This window comes from Tursiops truncatus, chromosome 6 (genome assembly GCF_011762595.2).
Source record: "Tursiops truncatus isolate mTurTru1 chromosome 6, mTurTru1.mat.Y, whole genome shotgun sequence".
In the NCBI taxonomy this organism is placed as follows: Eukaryota; Metazoa; Chordata; class Mammalia; order Artiodactyla; family Delphinidae; genus Tursiops; species Tursiops truncatus.
The window spans coordinates 49,946,660-49,962,308 of NC_047039.1; the positions used below are offsets into that span (position 1 = coordinate 49,946,660).

General features: G+C 40.2%; 1 protein-coding gene across 13 annotated transcripts in view; it reads left to right on the plus strand.

The window, feature by feature from the left end:
* The window catches only part of BNC2 (basonuclin zinc finger protein 2), a 428,775-nt gene that overhangs the window by 108,653 nt on the left and 304,473 nt on the right, over positions 1-15,649 (plus strand). The gene's annotated exons all lie outside the window — the stretch shown is intronic.

Consider the following 15,649-nt stretch of genomic DNA (forward strand, 5'->3'; position numbering starts at 1 on the left):
CCCCTGGTGATGACATGTAGACCGTTGAGTGTATTTGTGGTGTAGAAGAGTGATGTAGGCTGAGGATGCGGTTTTGGTAACCATCAGTGGTTGGTTGTTATCTCAAGCCTGGGAGTAGTAGACTGCCTTGCCTACGGAGATGGGAGGTGGGGTGGGGAAGGAAGGGGGAAGTCATACCTTTGTTCGTATAATCATGGAGTTGACATCAGTAGGTGACCCTAAATAATTAGTACTGAAGACATAGTCATAGCCATGGTCAACATTTTCATGTTTTGATTCCTTTTCCTCGGTGACGTAGCTGAAAATATAGGTCACACACTCTTGTATGGTAGACTATTGCTTTTTGTACATTGTACAGTCTCCCCTGTGTCTCCTCCGTCTTCCAGATCTTCCCTTGACTCCTTTTCCTGCACCCATGCGTGTTCTCTACCCGCTCCTTTAGAGTCAGTGTGTCTTCTCATGCTGTCTTGGTCTCTCTCTCTGAACTTTTGCTTATTTGGAAATATTTTCAGTTGTTTCCACATGTAACTTTTAGATGTTTATTCCCCTTCGTAGAGTTAGGTATCCTTTTACTGGTTTATTTATTTGGTCTGGAATGTGCCAGGTTTTGAGGCGATAGCACAGATGCTTTGCTCTCCTTTGAGTGTGGGCGAGATGCAGAGAATGGCTGTGTGGATGGAAGTGGAGGTGAAGGAAGAGGTATCTTGCTGGGAAGAAATCCATGACAGTGGGGCCCACAGTCCCCAAGTGCTTCTTGAGTAGATGAACTTAATAAGGATCTTAGCGAAACAGTTGCTACACATTGAAAAAGGAATGTTTTTTGTGCTTATAACTGAAGGCAAATTGGAAAATGAAATGCAGCGGGGGAAAAGACCCTCCCATTCACATTTGCAAAAATATTTTGATCTAGGCTAAGATAGAGACCATCTTTACCCTTTATTTTATTGCACAGCTCAGATTGCAAGTTGGTTGAGATGGGGGCAACTTTCCTGAATCATATATCGGTAAATCCTACACTTGTTGGGAGAGGCAGAGGTTTCTTACTCAGAGACACTTTTGCCACCTGGGCTTTGGCAGATAGAAGGACAGGTAGAAGTGGCATTCAGGGACATCTTTTCATTTTATGAAGAGTAGTGAACTGAAGTATAAACACAAACGAGGGTGGGCAGTGGTGACTTGGACAAAGATTCTACCAACTGGCAGTGTGAAATACTTGGTAGACGAACCATTTTAGTGGGTTTCTCTCAATTGTGAAAGTGTCGGTTCTCCAGAGGCAGAGGAAGCAATCACAGGCTGTGAGAGGCACTCCTATAGGGCCTGTCGCTCTGCTGGAGCTCATCTTGGCCCGAGCAATGCTGTCTCCTTGGTTGTGACCCAAGTACCAGGTGTCTGCGCTTTGACAAATGGAGGCCTGGGAGAGCTGAGTAAGGCAGGGACGTTTGGAGTGATTCATTTCAAATGATATCTAAAGTAAGGGATTGCTGGAACAATCCAGCTGCTCCACATCACCAGGAATATAACTGTATATATGCTTTTTAAAGTTTATTTTGAAGGAGGGTGGAGTTCCCTATGGAGGAGAGGGTGGTGGTGGGAAAATAGGTTATTTTTAAAGGAATACTTATGAAGCTTCAGGGCAGGGGAGGACTGGGCTTGCCGATTGATATCTGGGATATGTTTTTATTGTCTAGCAAAATATTGGATGCAGCTGTACGTGTATTACCCTTTGCCAGTGCCAACGTTTGCGTCAGAAACCCGAGTCCATTACCCCTTGCCGTACAACTCGTTTTGATGTGAGAGTGAACACAACTCCACTGCAGATTTAAGAACTATTAATGTGACTTTTATGTCCCTGTTTAGTCACCGAATCATACTGTAGTGTTGGCATGATGAGTTTTGTAATTTCTTTTCCTGTGCGAAGAGTGCTTTTCTTTTGCCGAACGTTCACTTCTGCATACTTTTTTTTAGTTAGGCATTATGTCATTACGAAGATTTATAGTTATCTAATAATGATTTATTGTAGTCATTTATTCTGCCAGCTGTGGCACATTTTCAGTGGAATTTGTAAATCAGATTTATACAGAAATTTACCAGGACATGCATTTCAGGATTTAATAAAATATACTCCAAAATCTTTTTGAAGTGGGTAGTTTTATGCTGACACATTTGGGTGTAAGCTTTACCTTAACCGTCTTTGTTAGTATTCATACTCTGCCGTGTCTGTCCCATAACCATTGAAAGAGGAATCTCTGAGATCTGTTAGAATACCCAGTTTCAGGTCGTCCACTTTGCTTGCAGACCATTAATGTCACGTTATGTTTGACCTGGGATGTTCCCATGTTTAAGGACACGGAAACATCCTGACACGAGGCTCTGTGAAGTTCTGTGTGTTTTAATCACTATTAAAATGTGTATCCGGAATCATAGCAGAGTGGATCTAGTAGATTATGTTCATTTTGAGGCCTTACGTGTCATATTTTCTCCCCCCGCTTCTCAGGATTCACCGGCCACTAACCATGTGGAATACATTTAGCTTTGGCAGAGCTGCCAGCTCACACTCCTCCCGCAATTTCTTTGTTATGGTACAAGTTATTATATTTTCTTTTTCTTTCTTTTTGAAAAAGTATTGTTGAGATTTTGTTTGTTTACTTGGTGGTATATATTTGTTTAGAGAAGAACAGAATTTAGAAAAGAAGGAGCGTGTACAGATCCTTTATAATTCGTAATTTTTTTTTTTTAATCTGGCAATTTGAGAGGCTGTCTTTGAAATGCATGATTGCCAAGTAATTTGTAAAAATGACTTGTTCTCTAAGACTGCATGAGAATTTTGGTTCTAAGATGAAACTACGAATTCCCAGCTCCAGTCAGCTGGTAATTTTGTCTGCAGCAGCATGGACCATCTCATTTGACTTACCACTGCTGCCCCAAACACATTGACTTCATTGATCAGTTGTTTTAATGTTTGTGAAGATATCATCTTAACGTGCCTTGAAGCTGAAGTTTTAGGTGATATTTAATTGTAGCTAAAGCAGTAGACTTGGCACTATCTGAGATGGAAAGCAAGCATTTGAAAATATTACAGCCTCTAATTTTTTGCAGTAGTTTGCACATGTTTATCGTGTTCAGGTACTAGTTAAGCAGAATGTACCAACAAGAAAGAGCCCAAACAACTTGTCATCTGAAACGTAATTCCTCCCCTTTTAATTTTTTTTTGCCACCATATGTGGCAGTGAACAGTTTGTCATCTGATCTCTTATTTCTTAGAAGATATAGTTTTTAAAAACATTCTTAGCAATACCACACAATAGTTAATTTTGTCATCAGATAGGAGTTCAAGTCACAGTACATTAAAATGGATCTTTTAACCTCATTAGAATGAAAATATTTTAAAAAATAAACGTAATAAAAATATATACATAGTACTGAGCTCTGGAGTTCATCTTGAGTGAATTAATATTTCTAGAAAAATTGTTACAGTTTTTTATATGATTCAGTGGTGTGCTGTATGGACAAATGACTCCATGGTATTTGATATTTATTTATTTTTATTTTGAGAAAAAGAAATTTACAGTGCAAGGGAAACTGGGAGATAGAGAAGTTTTTTTTTGAAAGGGAACAGAGATGAACTTGAACTTTTCTTGAGATTTCATTGCTGATGTCTTAGATGTGGTACCACATTTTCCTTAAAGGCACTTAGCACTTGTACAATGAAAAGATCATGGAGAAATATTGAGCTCTTTATTTTACATTGTTTTCATCTAGCCCTCACAGTGTGCTAGGTATCTTTACCAAGTTTAAATGCAAAAGGAAAGAAAATTTTATATAAGTTCCTCATTCTGGATTTAGTTTTGACTTTATTAATGTTTTCAGGTTTTTCTTTTGGGCTTACCTGAAAAACTTTTAAAATGATACAAAATTTGAACTTAAAAAAGAAGACAGAGTTCAGGGATGACAGATCTGTTTCATCTTGTGGGTGAATTTTTTTTTTTTTTTTTTTTTTTTTTTTTTTTTTTTTGCGTTATGCGGGCCTCTCACTGTTGTGGCCTCTCCCGTCGCGGAGCACAGGCTCCGGACGCGCAGGCTCAGCGGCCATGGCTCACGGGCCCAGCCGCTCCGCAGCACGTGGGATCCTCCCGGACCGGGGCACGAACCCGCGTCCCCCGCATCGGCAGGCGGACTCTCAACCACTGCGCCACCAGAGAAGCCCCTTGTGGGTGAATTTTGACTGACTGGTGGTGAATGCTTTGAGAGGCTGAGGTGCATCAGAAGGAAAAGAAAAAGTTCTTGCACAATTAGCAATGCCTGCCGGAGCCGCTAAGGGAATAGTCAATGGATACGTGACCTGAATTACTCTCCCTAGCAGAGAAACTCCTGAAAGTCACTGTAATCCTTCATGCATTCATCATGTGTTCATACCTTCAACCAAGTTTCTTAAAACAGGCCCGAATGCAAGGCGGCGTGCCAAGCGTGGTAAGAATAAAGAGGTGGAGTAGACATGAATTGGCTTTCAAGCCTTGATGGACGGGAGGCTTAATTGTTCATAACAAAAATGTGAAATGCGGTAGACAGCAGCTTTAGAGAGACCATCATGGTCCAATTCAGAGAGACTGAGTTCTAAGCAAGTTCTAAGGAAGGAGGATATTCAGTTGCAGAAATCTGGCAGATTCTAGAGCTTATTTGTATTTGCCGATTGGGTATGCCAAGCATTCTGGAGGGATGCCCATTCCTGCCGGACAGGGATAGATGATTGCCTTGTTAAATGTATAGCCCATATATAACATTTCCATAGTGCAAGGGAAGCACAGTAGGCGCTGGAAGGCAGAGGATATGACCAGTCTTCCAGGTGAGTGATACATAAAGCCATATAATGTTGTATGAGATTCCAGCCAGGAATACATGGTAGAGGTTGGAGGATAAGCACATTTTCAGTGTTTAGACATTTACTAAGGTCACAGACTATTTTTTTTTTAAGTAGAAATATTTAACTCTTCAGTACTTGTATTGATACCATATAGGTGTAAGTATCAAATTTTATCTAATGCATACAACCAAGTGTTAGTTTTAGGAGGGTCCTCCTCCACCATTTTTCCTAACTGGAAATCTTTACAGTATCTTTGGCTCCTTCTTTTCCCTGAAAGCTAAAATTCACTTAAGCATCAGTTCTTGTAGATCCTTTAAAAAACAAAACAACTTGAAATTGTTTCTTTTGTTTCTCACTATTATCTAGTGTAGGTCCTCTTGCCATGAAATGGGCTGTCCATTTTCTCTTAGTGTCTGGTATAGCGTCAAGTGTCGAGATGCTCGTGACATAGACAGATGCAAACCCGACAAGCTTCCTTGCTCTTGGAGCTTACATTCTAGGGAGATGTTTGAACATGACATAAATCCCCTAATTGAATACTTCTGCCTCATATCTCTGTTTTCTGGTACACTGTCCCTAGATGAAACACAACTTCCCTTCCTTAACTTTTCAATTTGGAAACTTAAAGTCTAAATTTCAAGGCCTCCTCATTTGCCTGCATGTTCTCTAATTTCTTATTTTACAAATATCCTTCATCTACCTAAGGAATGATGCTTTCTTACACTTAGTTTTGTTCATGCCCCTCCACCATTTGGAATGCTCTCCTTGTCTTTTGATAGGCTCCTTAGCCAAAGAAACTCAGGCCATATCCTTCTTTTGACCAAATTGCTTTGGCTCCTGGAAGCACTGTAACTAGTAACACAAGCACTGATGGGGGCACTTACTATTTTAGCAAGAGAGAGCAGTGATTTATATCTTCTCTTTAACTGGTGTGTTTATGTCTAATCTCTCCAATGACACTGTTAAGTCAGGTAAAAGTAGAAGGCCTGGTCCTTAGTGCGCCAAACACCTTACAAATATGAACACAGTTAAGAACCAGGTAAAACAGTGCTTTGGAGCATCCTGAGGAGAATGCAACAAAGCATCTAAGCTTAAGTACCGAACTTCTAAGATAGTTGTTCCCCCTCACAGTTTGCTTAGAACCTGAAAACTCTAAAGTGTGTTTTTTGCTAATTGCTATTACATAAATATTATAAGAAATGAGAAAAGAGTTCAGAAGCCTATACAGAGAAAACAGATTTCCCATCCCTCCTCTGAAGTAATTTCTGTTGACCAGATTCTTAAAGGTATTTCCAGAAAGAGCTTAGTCCAAATATAGAAGTATCTATTACCTCCTCCCCAGTTTTTTTCTTCTTTGCCGTAAATGGTAGTGCACTCTATTTACTGTTCTATATCTTGCCTCTTACTATGGTATATTTGGAGATATTCCTTATCAATAACAGTAGTACCCCCTTATTTGTGGGGGACATATTCCAAGACCCCAGTGGATGCCTGAAACCCTGGATAGTATCAAACCATATATATACCTTGTTTTTTCCTATACACACATACCTATGATAAAGTTTAATTGATAAGTTAGGCACAGTAAGAGATTGACAACAATAACCAATAATATAACAATTACAACAATATACTGTTATAAAAGTTATGTGAATGAGGTCTCTCTCTTTCTCTTTTACTCTCTCAAAATATATGTACACGTTTCATGCCTTTTCCGTCTTAGCTAAGCACCTACGCACCAAGGCCTTAACTGTAGTTTGCAGTGTTGTAGCACTGCAAAACTAGCACAAATTTCTTTTTCCTTCTTCACAGTTTCACAGATAGAAGATGAGTTCTTACCATAGATCTTAGCAACCTCAGCATACGATATTTTCCCCTTTCCTTATTAAGTCAAGAACTCTCACCTTTTTACCTAAAGGAAGCTGTTGAAAGCTTCTCTTTGATGTATCTGAATTGCCTGCATCATTGCTCTAGTGCTTTGGGGCCGCTAGTGAATAAAATAAGGACGACTTAAACACAAGCACTGTGATCCCGGGACAGTTGATATGATGACTGAGGTAGCTACTAAGCAACTAACGGGCAGAATGCGCCGGACAAAGGGATGATTCACATCCCAAGCAGAACTGAACAGGAGGATGAGAGATTTTATCATGCCGGTCAGATTGGTGTGCATTTTAAAGCTTATGAATTGTTTATTTCTGAAATTGCCCATTTAATGTTTTCGGACCACGGTTGACCACGAGTCAGTGAAACCTGGGAACATGAAAGGGTAGAGTAGCAGGGACTGCTGCTTCCAGCCTTTTTTTGTTTTCATCTTAACAGTTGCTTAATATTCCTTTAGAAAGGCTTATAATAAAATAAAACAGCAAATTCTAGAAGTGGGAGGGTGGCAGATATTAGAGATACAAGAAGTAATTACAACTAACTATGAAAGGATAAAATGATAGATTTTAAAATTTAAAAACAGAGCATTCCCAGAGATTCTTTGTTCCCTCCAGGAACAATCAGGGCCCCTCTGGCCCTTAGAAACCCTAAAGGTATCACTACATATTAATTTGGTGTTCGAAATGAAAAAATTTGATTATCAAGAAAGATATGTCCTGTTTAAAAATATATGTTGAATATGCAGCACTTTTCCAAAGAATTCTTGTCTAAAATGGTAGAAATTGGAGAGGCAGTGCAGGATATGGGGATGAGCACATCTTTTGAAACCAGACCAACTTGGTCTTGAATCCCCACTTTGACACTTAATGTAAGACCTTGGCCAAGTGAGTCAACTTTCTTAGCGTCAATTTCCTTATTGGTAAAATGAGAATAATAAGACCTATCTCATAGCACCTGTGAAGAACAAATGAAAAAATATTTTATGCTTTCCACAGTACCTGGCATACAACAGGTGCTCAATAACTATAAAGTAACATCCCCCAGACTCTTTGCCTGCCCAGAACAATAAATTTCCTAAGAGCTCTGGACACTGAGATCTTACTATAATTGTATCTTTTAGAAAACTTATTATCATAATGCCTTGGACATACTAGGCACTCCAGATTTGTTCTGTAACTCTTAAGGGTTTGGTTTGGTTTTATTCATATTCTTCACCAAAATCCTCAAATCTCTAGAACCAAGTATACACGTACCATGTGAAAATCCCCAACAGCCAAATGCCAGGATCTTAACCAGTAATACATTTGTAAGTGTTTAACAACTAGTTCATGCGGTAGGGGAGCTCTGATCTGTAGCAGTTACTGGTGTGAATTACCAATGTGAAGTCAACTGGCTTAAAAAATTCCTGAAAGTTTAATGGTTGGTTCTCATTAAGTCAGCAGAGCGGCTTCGTACACTACTGTATCCCCAACACTCTTGACCTGTGCTTTGAACTCGATGTAAAAGCAGTTTGGGAGACCCAGGTCTCAAAAAAAAATGGTCCAGTCTGCCACCGGCTTATTTTGTTACTTTGTCTCAGTTTTCCTGTTTGTATAGTAAAGCAATGGGAGTAGATCAGTTTCCTAAACTTCTTTTGGTGGGGTTTTACAACTTCATGTAGGTGTCTCAGGTTATAGAGACCAAGGGGCCCAGGCTTTATGCTTCTCATCCTGCATGTTCAGTATGAATTTCTTTTTTAAAAAAGGTCTTTATCAGTTAAAAACATGTATGTTTGAGAACCACCGTTACTGAAATAGCTGTCACAAAGCCCATATCTGTAACTGTGGCAAAAGCCCTGATATAGTGACAGGTAATGTATTTACTCACTGCTTTTATATATATATATAGATAGATATATATATAGATATAGATATAGATATATAGATATAGATATACACACACACACACACACATATATAAATAAATATAAAACTGTACGGTTTAGGAAAATGCAAAAGGGAACATAATGCATTTCAGTGTTACTTTTGTCAGAGGTAGACATGATAGAAAACGTTTTTGGTACTTGACACTTTAAATATGATACTCATTTATGTGTGAATTCTTCATATATGTATGCCATGTTAAGGAGGAGTCACTTATAGGCAGGGGTCGCAAACTCAAATGGCTATAGAGGTCAGGCAAATGATGGAATTGAGGGAAACAAGTGGCTTATAATATGAAGGCGAGTCATGGAGACTGTGCCCATCTGAGAGCACAGCTCCACCTCGGAGGATCGTTGTTATGAAGAAACACAGATTTCTGCTGCTGTATCTTTAGTTCCCTGATACTCCACCCTGTCCCCAACAGCTGGAAATCCATAGTTTCATTTAAAATTTCTTGATTCTTTTTTTAACATGTTGCCTACGAATTAAACACACTTGCACACTCATACATACTCATGAAGGGAGCCAAGCAAAGCAAACTTGGCCTGAGGGCTTCTGGTTTGCAATCTCTCTTCACACACATATATATGCAGCACCTAATATTTATTGAGCGCCTATGTGCTATTCACTCAGCCAAACGTCTTGCACTAATCAAAATGTTTAATCTTCACAGCAATTGGGTGAGCTAGTATTATTTCCTTTTTATAGATGAGGAATTTTGGCTGAGGTCACACGACTAGTAAAAGGTTCCATGGGTATTCAAACCCGCGTAATCTGACTGCGGAAACACTTGGGCAAAACTGACTCCATGGATATCTCTGACAAGTGCTATAAGCACACACACAAAACACAAATAGCTGAGTATAAAGGGTGGATCAAGACTTATCTAACGTTAGCTCATTTGTGTGCAGTGATACAGTTTGTGTGAACGCGTGCTTGCGGTGATAGCGATACAGTTTGTGTGAACGCGTGCTTGCGGTGATAGTGATACAGTTTGTGTGAACGCGTGCTTGCGTGCTCCCTGGAATACTATCTGCTTTCACGCTTTATAAGATTTTTCTGATAAAGCTCAGTGAGACCAGTGTAAAAAATTCACAGGGAGTTTCTATTTCTTTTTGTCACAAACTCTAGACATCCTGAGCTCTGGGGCCAACATTGTCTCTGTCCAAGGGCAAAAGTTTTCTCCCTTGTCTTTGCCATATTTAAACCCCACCCATGGAAATGCTACAAGTCCTGAGTGATGATCACTTCCTCTGGGAAAGGGTACGAAGAATAAAAGTAAATCTAGCAGGAGGAATAAATCCCAAAAGACAGAGATAAGTACTTGAGGTCAGAGACTGCTTCCTTTATAGTTAGTCTACATACCAAACTCATTAATATGAATAATCATCTTAGCTGTAGTGGTTGTAGTAGCAAAAGTAATACAAGAAACTTGTCTTGTCTTACAGTTTTACATCAACTCTTCCATTATTTCCAGGACTCGGGAAGGTCTCTTTGAGAAAGTGATGAGAAAGCGGAGATCTCTCACATGTTTCTCCTTTATTTCCACTTCTTTTTCCTACCCACATAAAATATTTTTCAACCTTAAAACCTCCAGCCTATGGGGGTAAAACTATAAGACTCTAGGAAGAAAGACGTAAAACTGTGTGCAAACATCTATCCATTTAGGTTTTTCCCTTGGGATATTTTGGAACACCATTAGACACTGTAAACCTCTTTATGGTTTGTTCACTTGGTATGGAACGGGAAAGAAAAAAAAGAGCCAGTCCCCCCTGGCTGTATTCTTCTCAACACTCTGTACCCATCATGTGAATGGAAAGAACCCAAAATCTTCATTTTCAGAACTGTATCTTAGCCCCTGGCTCCTGGAGAAAACCAGTGTGGTTCAGAAGTGGGATGGGAAGAGTGGTTTGCATTGGCATCAGCCTTGCGGGTGCTTTGGGGCTGGAGCACACTCAGCTGTGGGTTACAGATGCTTGCTCTCCAGTATTAATGTGGCCAGCATGTGAAACCATTGGCACCCACAATGCTACACAAAGGTCCACGCCTCTGATAGTTTGGGAAATAACTCCCAGCTGAAGAAATTCCTTCTTGAAGGGCTGGAATACATTCTTGAACAGAAGGTCCTTTTCCAAAGGGGTGGAACCCAGAAAGAGATGCCTGATGGTGTTGGACTGGGTACCAGGGACTGTATCATTGAGTGTCTCTGATCTTGGGACCTTTAACTGAAAACAGAAAAAAAAAAAAAGCTACTCTAAACCTGAGGTTCATAAGTGCCAAATTCTATGCTGTACATACAGCAGAGAGCTTGGGCACTCAAGCCGTTGGATAGTTTCTTTGGAGATGTCAGACGCAAAGCATGAGTGGTGGTGGTGGTTGTCATATGGTCTGACTCAGGGTGTGTTGGAAATGTTTCCACTAATTTTTATTTCTCTGAGCTGTCTCCAAGGTTGGTAGGACCAGAGAAGACTATATGGAAAAGAAAGGAAACAAATATAGGGTTGGTTGGTGCTCTTTGTATGTTCAATAACCAAGACACTTTTTTCAGGTCCCCTTCTCACGCATGAGGCCTGTGCTTCCTTCTAACAGGACATGTGAGAGAGCCGGGATGTTTCCATCCCCCATTCAGTGAGTGCGCTAGTCTTCTCGTTCAGGTGCAATTTCCAGTGAAATAGTAGCTTGTAAGTATTCAGAAGTTAGTTTATTGACTCTTATTGCACTTCTGAGCACCTAATAAATAATTTATTAGTCTGATGGATATGTGGCTACCTAACTATGGGTCATGAAATATGCACTATTCTTCTAATACACTGTAGGGAGACCTGTTTATAAAGTATTTAGTATTGGTTTTATAATGCACCGTTGACAACAGAAGACCACGAAGCTCAAAGATCAATCTCGTTTTGGCCCACAGTAGTAATGCTGCTTTATAAGCTCTGTGACAGGTCACTTAGACAGTGGTCCTCGCAGAAAGGACTCTGTTAGGAAGGCGGTCTGGAGTGGCTGCGAGCACAGCAGATGAATGTCTTTGTCGAGGTCCCCGAGGTGACTGTTTGGTGGTTGCTGATGCTGGCCAGGTGTTGGAACTCAGCATTTCCCAGTTCTCTATGGGGAATCTGGACTGAGAGTGCCCCGAGAGCGCTAATGCAACCACCACTGATTGTACAGAGAGCTGGGGTGACTTTGGCCCACAGTTGCAGTTCTGGAGACCTGGATTGCAGGAAGGAGCGGGTCTAAGCTTTCCTCAGCTTCCTCTCATGTTTGCTGATGAAGTGACATTGTTCCACATCTCCCAGTCCTTCATTCAAGTCACAGATGTGACACAGCATAACTTAAAAAAATCTTTTTTTATTATAGTTGATTTACAATGTTGTGTTAGTTTCTGCTGTACAGCAAAGTGATTTAGTTATACATATATCCACTCTTTTTTAGTTTCTATTCCCATATAGGTCATTACAGAGTATTGAGTAGAGTTCCCTGTGCTGTACAGCAGGTTCTTATTAGTTATCTTTTTTTTTTTTGCTGTACGCGGGCCTCTCACTGTTGTGGCCTCTTCCGCTGCGGAGTGCAGGCTCCGGACGCGCAGGCTTAGCGGCCATGGCTCACAGGCCCAGAAGCTCCGCGGCATGTGGTATCCTCCCGGACCGGGGCACGAACCCGTGTCCCATGCATTGGCTGGCGGACTCTCAACCACTGCGCCACCAGGGAAGCTCTAGTTATCTATTTTATATATAGTAGTGTGTATGTGTCAATCCCAATCTACCAATTTATCCCTCCCCCACTTTACCGCCTGGTAACCATAAGTTTATTTTCTACATCTGTAACTCTGTTTCTGTTATGTAGATAAGTTCATTTGTACCTTTTTTTTTTTAGATTCCACTTTTATAAGTGATATCATATGATATTTGTCTTTCTCTGTCTGACTTTACTCAGTATAACAATCTCTAGGTCTGTCCGTGTTGCTGCAGATGGCATTATTTTGTTCTTTTTCATGGTTAATATTCCATTGTATACATGTACCACATCTTCTTTATCCATTCCTCTGTTGTTGGACATTTAGGTTGCTTCCATGTCCTGGCTATCGTAAATAGTGCTGCAATGAACATTGAGGTGCGTGTATCTCTTGGTGGTGGGCATGTAAACTGGTACAACCACTATGGAGAACAGTATAGAGTTTCCTTAAAAAAACTAAAAATAGAGCTACCATATATATGATCCAGCAGTCCCACTCCTGGGCTTATATCCAGAGAAAGCATAACGTTTTTTGATTTTTGTTTGCTTTGGGGAATTTCATTAGCCAGGAAGAAGTTCATAGATATTTAAAAAGACCTACCTAGTAAACACTTAGATTTGGGGGACATCTAAATAAAAATTAAATAACTTCATCCAAAAGTCACTTCTCAGTGTTTCACTTTCTTGATAAGAACTAATCCTGTAAGAATGCTATGAGGTAAAGAAATACAGTGTATTATTGCATGTCAGGGTGTACATTTCAAACAAGGCATTTTTCAGTTTTGCATTAAGAGCTTCTTGCTGCTTCTAATATTCTACTTTCCAGATTGGGAAACGGGAGCTACACTTTCTTGAACCCAGTCCACTTACTTGTAACTTTTCAGAGTTTTACAGGAACCAAGGCTGAGTCCTTTCTGCAGTTTGCTATTTCTTTTATTCATTTCTCGTTGATTCAGTTTCATGTTACCCTCTCCAACTGGACCAAACACTTTCTACTCTCTGTTGGTCCTTGATTTCTTCCTGTCCTGTCTCTTTTAGCAAGTGCCCTCATCTTTCCTGAGATGGTCAGTCATGTCCTTTGTGTAGCTATCATTTATTGAGCATTTACTATGTGTTAAGCACTCTGTTAGGCCCTGGATTACCAAAGATAGATAAAACTCTCTTACTTTCAACAAGTGAAAAGCTTAGTGGGGGAGATGGATAGTAAATTGGCTTTCTACATGAGCACTTCTGAGATATATATATATTAACCACAGAATTTTTTTCTCTTCTTACCCTGGTTTCTGAGAAAAAAATTTTTCTTCTCCCTTCAAGAGTACCCTTTTCATTTGTTTTCCTGATCGCATTCTCTCCTAGAACCCCTTTTTTTTTTTTTTTTTTTAATCATTTTCCCTCTGGCTTAGGTCTTCAGTATCCTTTTCTCCCCTGGCTTTGTCCCCTTTGCCTGTGATCCTTTTTCTTCACTGTTGTGAGAAACAAGCAGTCAACACACTAAGACTTCTCCCAGGCCCTGCAAACTCTCAGACCACCTTTCTCTTACTTTACTTGCTTTCTTTGCAGAATTTCTCCATAGAATGTTTGCCCTTTTCTGCCTCCTTTGTCTTTGTACTTTGCTTACTTCTTCACTTCTTTCCAGTCTAGATCCTCTAACTTCTATACCTATCTGCCCACTAAGACATTTCTCTTAGGACACAAAATATAATTATAAAATATCGCAACCACAAACATATATGAGGAATGGGATAATGAACAGCCATTTATTGAAGCTTAAGAACTAATAATGTACAAATACATCTGAAGCCCTGGGTTAACATCCCAATTACATTGTAGCCACTGCCATTTCCTCTATCCAATACCTGCCCTCCCATCCTCAAGCAGGATTCTGATTTTGGTATTTATCGTTCCCATGCATTTTGTTTTGCTCTTATTATATTTATTACTGTACTTGGTTTTACGGCACTCTAAATGTAGCATTGTTTCTTAGAGCATTTAAAACTCTCTAAACTCTGACTTCTCCTGCCATTGAGAACACTGGACAATCACAGTGCCCCTGTTCATGCTGCTCCTGTCTTCTCCCACAGTAACTGTGTGTATCCCCCAAGACGCTAACTTTGGCCACTTTCTTTTACCTATTGTGTCCCTTCTCTATTGATGATTCTCAGATCCAATAACTACAGCGTCAACCTATTTTCTGAATGTTTCTAGTTGCCTAGTCACCAGTGTGACCTACTGTTTTCTCAAACTGAGCTTACCGTATATGCCCACCAACTCGTTTGTTCCCATGTCTGTTGAGAGTGCGACCAGTTTCCTGTGCTCAGAATATCAGAGCTTTAGTGTCATCTTTGGCTCTTCTCATTTGTTACGCACATGAGTCATTCTTGTCCCCTGGATTTTATCTCCATGCTGTATCTTGCTCTTTTTTCCCCAGCCCTATTGCCTGTAGTCTTTTTACCCAGATTGTTGTAATAGCTATCCTAATTGGTATCTTTGCTTCTGTCTTTCCACACTTCAGTCCGTCCGTCATGCTGTTGCCAGATAAATCCTCTTCAAGTACAGTAATGTTCATACTGTGCTGCTGTTGAGAAGCTTTCAGCGGTCTTGACTGTTGATGGATAACAGGATAAATAGCAACTCTTCCTAGTGACATACAGGACCCCTCCCATTATAATAGTTCCCACTGACCAGTCTACCCCTTTCATTCATCATCGCTCTACACTGATTCCACCGTAACGTTCTAGTCCACCAACTGGACCACTTCTTTTGGGTGTCTCCTTTCCATTGGCCTCGGTACTCTGATTCAATTTTTGACAGCTCTCACTTCTCTACTTTTTTTTTTTTTTAATTTTTTGGCTGTGGCATGTGGGATCTTAGTTCCCCGACCAGGGATCAAAGCCACATCCCCTGCGTTGCAAGTGCAGAATCGCAACCACTGGACCACCAGGGAAGTCCAATGGACCACTTCTTTAGGAAAATTATCAGTTCTTAAGTTCCAGTGCAAATCCTGCTTCTGCTTAGAAACTTTCTCTTCCCATACCAGCTGGAAGGAATCTCCTTTTCTTAAGTCCTATACAGTTTGGCCGCTACCTCTACTTATCACGTTGTTTTATTAAGGTTGTTTTTGTACATGGCTTATCTGTACTAGATTGTACCTGGCTTATCTGTACTAGATTGTAAACTTCTCACGAGCAGGGACTATGTTTTAACTTTCGTGTTCCCCACACCTTCTTGTAGTTGGCAAGTAGGGCTTTGATCA